This window comes from Coregonus lavaretus (assembly GCF_964263955.1).
Source record: "Coregonus lavaretus genome assembly, contig: HAP1_SCAFFOLD_7390, whole genome shotgun sequence".
NCBI classification, from domain to species: Eukaryota; Metazoa; Chordata; class Actinopteri; order Salmoniformes; family Salmonidae; genus Coregonus; species Coregonus lavaretus.
This window is the reverse complement of record NW_028158426.1, coordinates 12,938-21,622: the sequence shown is the minus strand read 5'-3', so window position 1 is coordinate 21,622 and position 8,685 is coordinate 12,938. Positions and strand designations below refer to the sequence as shown.

Sequence of the window (8,685 nt, the reverse complement as noted above, 5' to 3'; positions counted from 1 at the left end):
TGCCATGTCTGTCTGAGCACCATTACAACTGATGTTGGAGTGTTGTAACTGTAATGTGAATGTAAGTGACTGTTACGGATACAGGTATCCTGTGTCTTTTTGTGTTTTTCCTCTCCTTCTGCCCTAATCACAGGTGTCCTGTATGTTCCTGATTGGTGGTCGTTGAGGTGTCTGCTGATTGCTAAGGTGGACCAATCAGTGAACGTTCCTCTGCATTGCACCACCTGTTGCTGGTTTTTCAATCACACATCCCATTGTTTAAAAGCCGGTCAGTTGTGTGTGTTGTTAGAAGACTATTTCCGTATGTGAGTATGGATACTGAGGTGTCCTGTGTTTTGTGTACTCACTAAGTTGCTGGTTACTCTGTTTGGTAACTTTGTTAGGAGACTATTTCCGTATGTGAGTATGGATACTGTGGTGTCCTGTGTTTTGTTTACTCACTAAGTTGCTGGTTACTCTGTTTGGTAACTTTGTTAGACTACTTTTCGTATGTGAGTATGGATACTGTGGTGTCCTGTGTTTTGTGTACTCACTCATTTGCTGATTACTCTGTTTGGTAACTTTGTGTGTTTCTGGGAAAAGGGGAGTTTAAGCAAGTTGCCCTTGGGCGTACATTACCCGTAGGAAGAAATCTGTCTAAAAACACTAGTTAGACCTGAGCGGACCACCCCCTGTACTTTTGTATGATTAGCAGTAGCTTAGCGGTTCTTGAGGCAGGCAAGATCAGTTTCGTTTTTTTTTTACACTATTGTTTCATTTCTTGGGTCCTGCTCAGCCCTTTTTCCCAAACCTTTACCGTGTGTTCAGCAATAAACCTTTTATGTTTGACGGTAGTTTATGGTTGTCGTGTAGTTTTTGTTCTCACTGTTCCACGTCATCATCCTAATTTGCATGAATTATGTTACGGGTCTCATGTCCATCCACCCTAGACGTTTAAAGCCACGGGGTTCGTAACAGTGACTGTACACAGTAAAAAATGGGGTGTTAATATTTCAGAGTAAAGTTATTTTAACCCAGATAGAGTATTTTCAACATTTTTGAGAGTAAAGTTGCTCTATCAGTGGAGTTAAAAGTGAGTGTAAAAATCTGCAGATACGCAGTGACAATTTCAACTCTACAGCAGTGATGAATACCCGCCACTCTGCTTTGCTGAAGTTTGGCACGTACGTTGGTGGAGGAAGATTGCGAAGGAGTAGCTAGGCCACAGATATTGCTAGGTAAGTTACATCCCTGTTTTTTCAACACCAAACCGGTATTTTTTAACTTTACATAATTTTAGAGTTGTGCTGATGTCAAGGTCATATTTTAAGTTACGAGTTCCATGCGGCGGTCCCCCTTGCAGTGACCTCGTCATCAGCCAGCTAAATTAGCTTGTAAGTTCAGATGGTTGACAGTAATAACTGTTATATGATATACCCATGGAATATGTTTGATATTTTTGTGAATGGCTTGCTGTTTCATATGGCTAAAAATAGGTAACGTTAACTTAGCTAATCAGTTCGTTTGAAGGACACCACCGTTTGGCATGAGCGCAGATTGTGCTTGTCATGCGGTTAGCTAGCTTGCAATCAGTATCGGTAACTGTCTTTCTTTGTGTTGCAATATTTTCACGAATGAAGTTTGTCAGAATGGTAAATACGTAAAATAACGTTCGCTAACAACAAAACATTTATACAGATAGTATTGTTAGCTAACGTTATTGTATAGCTTCCCAGGCTTCCTTACACTAACGTTAACTGTTTTTTATAAAGCTATATATAACGGTAATGTTAGCAAGCTTCTGATAGTTAGCCAGCTAATGTTGGTGTTATAAAACGATAACTTAGATCACTGATTTGCATGACGGGTTTGTTTAACATTGCTTAACCATTTTAATGGTTAGCTACTGTTCGAACTAAAATGGCTAATGAGCTAGCTAACTTTGACACATAGCTAGTTATTTGGTAGCTAATGGGACAATGTGCCTCTAAACTTGAACTAGCCTACACCCATTTGCTGCAGAAAATGGCAGCTTAACGTTATATTCAACCAGCACAACTTTGTCTACTTCAGCCTTTGTAATTGCAGTGTAACGTCTAAGTAATGCATAGTGCATTGCGTAGCTAGTACTACTGAGATAAATGGATAGTTAGCTAACGCTTAGTTGAACCAGCACTAAATGATGATTTTGAATATATATTTTCTTTGTTAACAGAGGCAAAATGCTGTTGCGTGTTCAGCTCGGGGAAGAGCAGAAATACGTCAAGCTGTCTGAGCTGACATTCAATGCTTTCTTGAAAGAAGGTAGGTATAATAGGTTAAAGCAATACATATCACCCTAATGACAAAATAATACAGCATTAAGCTATTATCTTATGATATCTATTTAGGTCTATAGTCATTTCTGCTGTGCTTTATATTTTCAGTAACATAAAATCAGGTGCAGATCCTTGTCTTTCATCATTTTGTGAACACATGAGGCAACCTTAAGTATGAACTTGGATTCTTGTGAGAAGGGAATGCATGTTTTTCTTTTTTTTCTTCTTTTTTTAACAGTGTGTCTAAAATTCAACATACCAGAAAGCAGAAAGCCAGACATTAAGGTGTATGACCAGTCTGACACAGAAGTTGACTCAGATGTTTTTGAAGAATTAGTAAAGGAGTCACCTGGAACTTTCAGAATCATGCTGGGCAATGGACTTGGTATTCATTCATTCAATTAGTTTTTTAGTTTAAAGGCCAGAATGAGAACCTTTATTGTCTTAAAAATAACAGTTTATTGTAATATGTTTCTATGTTTTGCACAAATTTCATAATGAACAGATACCTCTCATTCATCATCATGCTCGGGTACATCTGATGACACCATCATTCTGAATTTCACTGTGTGTGACGATGTTGAAGAAGTAGCGGCTGGCGAAGGAAGCCAGCCTAAAAGGCCATGCCACATAAACTATGAGGCAAAAGCAGTAAGTGGTGAACATTGCTGTTAAGTCCAATCTGAATGTTGTTTCATCATGTGACAGCATTACATATTGTTTTACAATTACGGAAAGCACATTTCTTTCCACCTATAGCTGATTGAAAAAATCCTAACATCAAAGCCTGGTGGTGAACGCATTATGCAAGAGTATGGAAAAACCAAATCTCTGACAGATGCCACCAGAAGACAGATGATCAACATACTTGCTGCTGAGATGACAGAAACACATGGGTAAGCATTAAGCATATAGATGGGCTGTAAAGAAACATTGTTATTATTTTCCGGTTATTAATTATGTAAAATGTGTTGTGCAATATCAATTCAGTGTGATGTTAACTTTGAATTCATATGCTAGGACATCCCCCCCCAAAAGTGTCAGAGTGATGTATGCACAGGGGATAGTAGCTTTGTTTCCCTATCTAGAAGACCCATACTCACAACATGGATATGTAAGTAAATGGGTTATTGCAACATTATGCACATATTCACTCTATGAAATGGGAATAGTACTCCTTTATAATTTATTTATAATAATATAGGATCATTACTACGATCCGGAGAGTGGTTCCGGATACCTTGCATGGCGATTGAAGACCATAAGAAAAACAGCAGAGGAAAGAGGTGCCTCAGTCAGCAAATCTCCTAAAGGTATGTTTTCTGATCAGTGACATGTAATTATAATGGTGACCTGTGAATTGTACAGAAAGGATTTCTTAACACTGTATTTTGTCTTAAGTTGGTGGGCCAGGCCGTGATCGTCAGCCCTTCACCTATGACAGAGAGCCATCTGATGAGGATGTGGAAGCAGCTATTGCTGTTTTGAGACACTCTGCTGATGAAAACACTGTCCGTGAGAAGATGAAAATGACCTTCATATATCGGCAAGCAATGGTCAACGATGAAGCCAAATCATCAGATGTCTTCTCGGTCTTCCCAAGATTTCTGGACACACCAGGACTGGTATGACAACTTAATTCACTGCATCACCAAAAATATCCAATGAAGAATAAGGTAACACTCATTATTTCTGTCTTTGTGTGTTACATTGCAGATAGAACAAGATTTCAGACTTCTGTTTGGTGAGGCCACAGCCAACAAATTCTTGGAGAAGTGGCCAACCACTTTCAAAGCAAAAGTAATAAAGGAAAGCCATGGACTTGTATCCACCACAGAACTCTTGGATTTGATGCGCAATGCTGAGTCAGCTGCTGAAGTTGAGAATGGTATGAATGAACTGTTTTACTTTTTATGTGGATAATGTAGGTGTGCATTATATGTCCATAATGGTGCAAGTTGTGAATAAGAATGTTATGCTACGGCACAATGTTAACCAGGTTTTTATTTACTTATTTGTAGGCTGGGACAGTGACATGTCTGCCATCTTGCTGCTGCTACATTTGCTACCACCATCTGCACAAGGTAGAAAGAGGCCGGGAAAGATGTCTGCATATTAAGCTGTAGATCAGCTCATCAGATTTCAAAAGGTATGCTTAACAGTTGTTTAAAATATATATTCCATCATCTCAATCTTGTGCACAGTTTGAGGTGATCTTATCTATTGTCAGAGGTTAGTCACCAAAACAATTCTGTTGAATGTGTTTTTTTTGTAGGTTGGAACCAGTGTGCAGCAGCATCTTGACAACATCACCCAAAGCAGTCAGCCCTACCTTCTCGCCCAGGGATCCACACAGAGCAGCATTCACTCCTACTTCATTGTGGTTGACAAGCATGCTCTTCCATGCAAGGCAACAGGTTCAGTAGGAGCTTTTGACGAAGTCTTTAAAGCCCATTACGTATTTGGTACGTCATACAGTTCTTCCTTGAGCAGCTTTTTCACTTTTGTGCAAACAACCATCTATAACATCGACATGGGGGAAACAAAGGAGACTCCTAGAGTTGCTGAGTTGCGAGCAAGAATGGTGCGTTAGTTGAGATAAAACTATGAAGTGTTTTCTTTGCAAAAGTGACCATGGAAGTCCAAACAACCTTGTTAAGCACCTTAAGATAATTCATGGGCTATGTACAGGCAGGACTCTTTTTCTGAAATGTGGTCAAGAAGGATGCTCACGTTCTTTTGGTAGCTTTTCTGGTTTTAGAAAACATCTTAACAAGTGCCACGGAGAAAGTTTAGTAGATTCTATAGAAGATGATCTTTCAGACCCTCAAAGTACCGTCAACACCAGTAATATTTCTCATGTTGAAGTGTCGACTGAATGTTTAGAGGCTGAGTCAGAGTTATCTTCGCCATACATTGTAAATAGTTGTGCAGCTGTTATTTCTGATCTAAAGGCAGCAGGTGTTGGTCAAAGTACAGTAAATACTGTAGTGATTTCCATGGAAGAGATTGTTCAAGATATTCATCAGCATGCTAAAGAAACAGTGATAAAGCATGTATTTAGTAATGAAAGAGAAACAGAAATGTGCAAGAAAGTTGAGGCGTGTTTTGAGGGGTTAGAGAATCCTTTCACAGTTCTAAATTCGGAATACAAGCGATCAAAATTTATGACTGCCAAGTGGGAAATAGTAGAACCAGTTGAATGTGTGATTGGTTCAAGATTTGACACAAGACGAAATAAAAAGACTGGAACATATGATCAGGTAGTAGTTCAAGATAAATTCATGTATATTCCAATTTTATCTACACTGCAGTCAATATTTAAAAGTCAGTATTTTGCAGAAATGTTGCAAAGCTCAGCTACCAGCAACTCTAGACTGAGAGATATTTGTGATGGATCTTTTTTTAAAAGTCACCCCCTGTTCTCAACTGAGAAGCAGACAATACAGGTCCAGATGTTCTATGATGATTTTGAGGTCGCCAACCCATTGGGTTCCAAGCGAGGTATTCATAAATTGGGTGGAGTATATTTTACTTTAAGAAACTTCTCTCCAAAATGGAATTCTTTTTTGGCTAACATACACCTGTGCGCCTTATTTCATACTCAAGATGTTAAACGATATGGTTTTAGTGAAATTTTTGCTCCCATTGTTCGAGACATTAAAGTGTTAGAGAGCGATGGTATTGAGATTCCATTATACAGTGGTTATGTACGTGGCACTGTAGTACAGGTAACAGGTGATAATTTGGGTTTGCATAGTTTGTTTGGTCTGGTGGAGTCTTTCAGTGCAAGGTACTGTTGCAGGTTCTGTTTATCAGAAAAGGAGGACTTTCAAACAGAATTCTCTGAAGATTCTTCCAAAATAGTTTTACGCACCAAAGATATGCATACTGCTCACTGTCAAGAAATGGCTTGTAATCCATCCCTTCCGTATGTTTTTGGTGTGAAAAGGTCATGCATATTAAATTCATTGAGGTATTTTCACACAACTGAGAACTTCTCAGTTGATGTGATGCATGATGTGTTAGAAGGGGTTGGCCAGTACGAATTGAAGTTATTATTTCTGTATTTGAATGAAAAACATGTTACATCAGGAGAAATACATTCAAGAATACAAAGTTTTGATTATGGTTTCACAGAGAGAAATAACAGGCCTGTGACTGTTAATTTAAGTGAAGGATCTAATGATCTGGGACTGAATGCAATTCAGTCCTGGTGCTTACTTAGGAATGTTCCTCTTATCTTTGGAGATTTGGTAACTTCTACTGACCAACACTGGGGCCTGCTTCTTTTATTATTGCAAATAATTAACATTATATTCTCGCCCATGTTATCTCAAGGTCTATGTGTATATTTAAAACATTTGATTGTTGATCACCATACACTGTTTAAGAAGTTGTATCCTCAGAAAAAACTTTTACCAAAGCACCATTTTCTTATCCACTATCCCCGCTGCATCCAGAAAATAGGGCCTGTACTTCATAGTTGGTGTATGAGGTATGAAGGCAAACATAATTTTTTCAAAAAACAGCTTAAATCGTTTAAAAATATTACCAAAACGCTGGCAAAAAAGCATCAGAATCATATGGCATATAGTTGGCGAAGATCAACAACTTTTAGTCGGTTAGATATTGGTCCAGGAAAAATGGTGGCTTTAAATATGGTAAAAGGAGGTTCTGAAATTGCTTTGGCAATGCAAGTGCCCAGTAGCATTCAGGTTATGAAGGTTAATTGGGCTAAACATAATGGGTATGTTTATCGCCCACACTTGGTTATCTGTGGCGAAGTTGACTCTGAAGTGCCCTTGTTTTATCAGATTGAGTCAGTTCTGATAATGTGTGAAAAACTGTTACTACTCACAGTGCCTTTAGTTACAGTAACTTTTCAAGAACATTTCCATGCATATGAGGTGATCAGATCAAAGCATGATTTAGTTTTTTTTCATGTCGACAACCTGCACTACCCTAGACCTTTTGACATACAAAGGTCATATGGAGGAAATGACACAGCTCTCCTTGTTGTGCCATATTGCTTTCTCTGGTGAACATTTTTATGATGTTATACTTCTGTCATAGACAAGGCAATGGGTGTACAATGTAAATTCACGGACATTGAAATTATACTTTTTTTTTTCAATAAATGTGGGTGCTCTCATCTTGTATTATTGTGCTTTGTTTTATTTGATAGTATTGATATTTCTATAATTCAGTAACACTACATCATATGATTTAAATAAAAATAAAAAAAACACTGTAGAGAAATGAAAAGTAAATATCATTACACTTTAAAGTGTCATTTTTTAAAGTAAAATTGTAGTTGACTTAACTCTATACAGTGTAATCATATTACTCTCAACAGTGTGATTAAACTACAGTGTTAAATATTTTGACACATTTCATTGTTATTTTTTACACAATATGGAGTAGAATTAACTCTAAAAGTTTTACACTGACCAAAGAGTACATTTTACACTGATTTTGAGTGGGACCAAATGTTATCTGAAACAGAGTTAAATTCAACTCGATAGGAGTTAAATTAACACTTCTGTTTTTACTGTGTAGTGATGTAATTCATACACAACTGCAGCTGAGGCCTGATTTCCTACTACTTCTGTGTTGAAATAAGCACTATCGTGATGTGATATTAGTGGTAGTAAATAAAGTAATATGGTGTTAGTGGTTACAAAAACGAAACTGCTCTTTAAGTAACTCTAGGATAATCAGTTTGAATGGACTGAATTAAAGAGGAAAGCGTCTAACAAAAGACAATCAGATTACAAATAATCTAATTAATTATGTGTGGGTGTGTGTGTGGGTGTGTGTACACATAGCGTTTGTGCTTGATCTTTATTGCAGTCTGTTTTTATTTGCCTTTCATTTAGTATTCTGTAGTTTTTTCTCCATTTTTAAAGCTTCCACAATAACTGGATACACATGTCAACAGCTAGCCTTGTGTCAGAAGATAGGGAAAGAAGGAGCGCGATCTAGAGGTGACTGAAGTAAGAGTCCCCTCACAACCTGTCTCTCTCTCTCCTCTTCTCTTACCCTCTCCTCTCTCTAGTCTGAAACAGAACTGCTATAGTGTACATAAAGTATACAGTATATCAAATCAAATTGTATTCGTCAAATGTTTTGTAAACAACAGGTGTGGACCAACATTGAAAAACTTACAGTTGAAGTCGGAAGTTTACATACACCTTAGCCAAATACATTTAAACTAAGTTTTTCACAATTCCTGACATTTAATCCTAGTAAAAATTCCCTGTTTTAGGTCATATTATTTTAAGAATGTGATATGTCAGAATAATAGTAGAGAGAATGATTTATTTCAGCTTTTATTTCTTTCATCACATTCCCAGTGTGTCAGAAGTTTACATACACTCAATTT

The 8,685-nt window shown here is 37.5% G+C and overlaps 2 long non-coding RNA genes across 2 annotated transcripts; both read left to right on the top strand.

The window, feature by feature from the left end:
• Positions 1-3,873: 3,873 nt before the first annotated feature.
• Positions 3,874-4,403, top strand: LOC311124024. The gene is made up of 3 exons (XR_014612677.1): positions 3,874-3,922; positions 4,014-4,185; positions 4,319-4,403. It is a non-coding gene; the product is annotated as an uncharacterized lncRNA (long non-coding RNA).
• A 10-nt stretch (positions 4,404-4,413) lies between these two features.
• LOC311124023 lies at positions 4,414-7,457 on the top strand. The gene is made up of 2 exons (XR_014612676.1): positions 4,414-4,446; positions 4,573-7,457. It is a non-coding gene; the product is annotated as an uncharacterized lncRNA (long non-coding RNA).
• Positions 7,458-8,685: the final 1,228 nt, after the last annotated feature.